General features: G+C 40.6%; 1 long non-coding RNA gene across 3 annotated transcripts in view; it reads right to left on the bottom strand.

The window, feature by feature from the left end:
* Positions 1-3,897, bottom strand: part of LOC109517140 (uncharacterized) — a 10,916-nt gene extending 7,019 nt beyond the window's left edge. For all 3 annotated transcript variants that reach the window (XR_002168491.1, XR_002168490.1, XR_002168492.1), the window contains exons 1-2: positions 2,967-3,897; positions 1,712-1,752 (exon numbers count right to left, since the gene is read on the bottom strand). This is a non-coding gene — a long non-coding RNA (uncharacterized LOC109517140). The remainder of the gene's footprint in view (positions 1-1,711; positions 1,753-2,966) is intronic.
* Positions 3,898-4,286: the final 389 nt, after the last annotated feature.

The raw sequence follows: 4,286 nt of genomic DNA on the forward strand, positions 1-4,286 counted from the left end.
TATATATATATAAAATCCAAAAAGTGTAGGGGAAATAAAATGCTATTTTACGAATGATATATTTTTTAAATTAACCGTATGTATTATATGTTCTTTAAATGAATCTGTAATCAGTCGGGTTTTTTTCTGACAAAAATGGGCATCGGCCTAAAATAAATAAATAAAAAAATCCATATCAGTCGGGCCCTAGTTTGTACATTACATTACTGACATATTTTATTGTATACTTGTGTCTAACAAATAATTGCAGATATTATTGATCTCAATAGGAGATTTTATTTTGAAAAGTCGACCCATTGCCAAAGTAAAATGAACGCGTTGGAATCCTTGCCTGGCGGGTCATGGCAGAACATTGCCATCAACTGTCATAAGAACAACTCTCTGGCAATTCTCTGTACTGATTGCCTCTCATAGTGTCGATTTGAAGCCAATCCAGCAGCAGATGCACGGTTAAAAAAAAAAAGAAAAAAAAATATATATGTATAAAAAGAAATTCCTTGAAATAACTGATTTGGGTGTTTGTGGATCCTTGGCAAAAGGTAGGCAGCCACTGAGTGCTTTCCAGATTAGAAATGTGGCAGGTGATGAGGCGGCAGGAGCTTTTTCACCCATCAAATCAGTCTGAGAGCGGCAGAAAATCAGTGTATCTATGTGAGTCCCACAGTGCAAATCACTGCTGCAAATCAGAGCGGCTAACAAAGCGCACGATAGTCAACCAGAATAATATGAGAGAGAGAGGCTATAAAATAAAAACAGAAAATATAAATCATGTTTCAGTGTTTCACTAAATCAATATTTTTGCTTGGACACACCTGGCCAATCACAGCACAGAACAATAGTCTGATACTTGAATTGGATTTTACAAATCTTAAGTTTCATATGTTTTTCTCTTTCACATCTCACAGTGGACGTAGTGAGCAATTGTTCAAAAACAAAAAATACCAAGTTATCTCGTGCCATTCCTATTTTAGTTTACAATCAAACTAAACATCAAACAAAAAAAATAAACCAAACCACATAATTTACCAGCGGCCGCTAGCTTAATGCTAACACACAATGCAAAATGATTTTACATCCATTTCAGTGGGGAAAGATTATTTGAGATATGATTTTTCTCAAGTTAGCAGTGAGACAATGGAACAAGTTCCAACTCGTATGTCAAGGCACCACTGGATATAATGACATATCGTCAGGTTGTTCCCCAAAATGCAAACCAGCCAAGCTAACGAGGCTAGCTATGGTTGCTACTGTATGTTTGTTTCGGCCTATCGTGGTTGCAACCTTCAGAGGCAAACAACACATCACCCACTACCTGTTTTTTTTTTTCCCCTCTAAAACTGGATAATATTTCTCTGAGAAAAAATCACCTCGTATAGCAACAATAACCAGGGTGGGGGCGGGGTTTCATGAAAGGCCAATTAAACCAGATGATTGCTGCCCTCAAATCTGGCCGTCTTGTGGCTTTTGTATGTTTTTGCTGCAACTGCAGTGCGATAACAATAGAAGCACACTCCTGCCAATCACCGTCACGGTCAATCAAACTTAATTGACTTTCCTGCATTAAGACGTTATAGCTTTTCAGGTGAACACCATTTTGCCGTCTGTTATTGTTAAGAAAAAAAGAGTCGTGGAAAAAAAAAGAAAGAAAAAAATCCAGTCGGAATGTTTAACCTTTCCAAATGCCTGCCCGACTCTCTGGAGCGGATCGTACCTGCACTCTTGCTTCTGTTTATTCCCGTCTTGTTCTTGTGACTGTTGGGAGAGAGAAAAAAAAAAAATGAAATGTATTTTTTTTTCTTTGACAGGAACCCCATAACAGCTGTCAGAGACATTCATGAGCAAAAAAAAAAAAAAAAAAAAAAAAAAAAACAAAATGAACTTCAGCTCAGAGAGCATCAGAAGGATCAACTGCATATGTGTATCTTTGCTTTTTTATTTTATTTATTTATGATGACTATTTTTTTCCCCTAAATATGTTTTAATCAACGTTTTTCCTTTTTTTTATTTAATGTGTTTGACAGTTTGACTTCATTTTTGATGGCGGACGTAATCATTTTTGGTTTTCTACTTGATCAAATGATTGGTTGTACGGAATATGAACATTTGCATTTCATCATTGTAAATTTTACAAAACACTTCAAGTTTTTACTGAACATGTTTGACAGTTTTACTTCAACGATGAAGAAATGCAACGGTAAAAACACAAAATCTATTGACTAGTTTTACATTAACATTGTAACTTGTATAACGAGGGCATAAATCGTCACCTATGCATTGATTTAAAGTTTATAATGTTGACAGAACCTGGAACAAATGACATCACATTATTTTCCTGTGGGGAAAAACTGCAGATGAAAATAGAACAATTTAGAAGTCAACCAGTGTCACGGAAATGCTCGTGTTCCACTTTAGAGGTTCCACCTTCACGTTTCTGCAGGAGATTTTAGATGAAATATTCGAATGCAGATTCAATCTGAAGTTTTTTTCGCTAGTGCAGACTTTTGGGGACCCGTTACAGGAAGTTGACGCATGCCGGCGTGTATCATCAATGACAATAGAAGAAGCAAAAAGTGGAAGATGAAACAACGCGAGGAGACGCCGCGGCACAGCAGGACACGATGAGATGAATAGGAGGCAAAGAAATCCAAAGTTGACTTGGTTCAATTATGGATGAGAAAAATAACACGCCGAACAGAACTGGATTTTCAGCGATCTCATTTCTCCCAAATGCTAAAGAAGATCACACTTCCATCGAGCTGTGCAGTTCAGTTTGGTTCATCATAATCCGGTAATGGCGACGGTGATGAGATACTTTTGTGTTTTGGTCCTAATTTATGACCAACAGTTTGTTCTGTTCAGTTTGTAGCTTGGCTGTTCCATGAACTGCCATGTCAATTAAAGTTGGGACATTGTGTCCCCCTTCAGGTGCAGCGGGTGACCGGCAGATGGAGTCGGACCGTACCAACCTGCTGACCACCTGCTCCTGCGATGCGGGTAGGCCTCTAAATCCCTCTGCCGCTCGGCTAATCCCCCGTTTTGCCACTTCCAGTGCCAGATACGACCTCGTCCGTCCCTCGTCGCCATCACCAGAAATGTCTCGGAAAAAGGAAAGAGGGTTGTGTCGTTGGCGGGAGCAGAAGGTTGGCACATCAGTCGCAGGCAGGAGTTGGCGATATGATTTGTGACAGCGCGATACTCCCTAACACGATTTCCCCTCCGCTTGGCCTCCTGCTGCGTCAACACGCAGGCTCCGCCGCTTCCAATGCGACATTGTCGATATTTTGCGATTTACCTTTGCTTGCACGCATACCGACTCACTTATCACTTTGTCACGCACAACACCTGCCTTCATGCCGCTTTGTTATTTTGGTCCCGTTAATACGCTTGCCTCTCCACCTGCTTCTTTTCAGCCGAGGCCTCAAATCGCAATCTACTCCACGGAGATGGAGCGCCAGACAGAAAATAGAAGTACAGAAGAAGAAATGAAACAGAAGAGGAATGAATCTGGGGATAAAGGAGGGGGGTGGGGTTCTCGTTTCATGGATTTTTTTTTTTTTTTTTTTTTAATCTTTTGACAAAATACGTTGCCAAGTGATGACAGGCTAATATCGCTCGTGGTAAATTGATCAAACTTTGTTTGCCTGAGAAATGCGGCGCACTCGGAGAACAACTGTAGGCAAACAAAATGATATTTTACGGCAGACTCGCATTCGGGCTCCCTCGGACTGATGGTGCTGACACAACAAAAACTGCAGTACTGTTCTAATTTTCATGAAAATGTTGCTGACTATGAAGTATTTGTACTTCACTACCTACCACCATCGGTGAACAAGCATTCACTGGATGTGGACAAGTCTCATTTTCTACGAACTAATCTCGACCAGTACTGCCCGTCAAATCCGCAATGTTCCGGCTAAATATAATGGACTCATGTCAGTGCCCATTAACAGCAAACTTGCTGACTATGAAGTATTTGTACTTCAGTACCTACCATCATTGGTGGACAAGTCTCATTTTCTCCGAACTAATCTCGACCAGTACTGCCCATCAAATCCGCAATGTTTCAGCTAAATATAATGGACTCATGTCAGTGCCCATTAACAGCAAAGGGTGGTGACTTTTTCGCCTCTGGTTCAATGTGTCTCCAAGCAAGGTTGAATGCAATTGGAGGCCGCGCGCTGCCTGACTGACCAGTCGAGTTTAACCGAGCGTGAATGACGAGCCATCAGCGCAAGTCCCTCAAGACTGGCAGATGCTAATTTAGGACCATAATAGAGCACGCATGC

This window comes from Hippocampus comes, unplaced genomic scaffold, assembly GCF_001891065.2.
Source record: "Hippocampus comes isolate QL1 unplaced genomic scaffold, H_comes_QL1_v1.1 scaffold610, whole genome shotgun sequence".
NCBI lineage: Eukaryota > Metazoa > Chordata > Actinopteri > Syngnathiformes > Syngnathidae > Hippocampus > Hippocampus comes.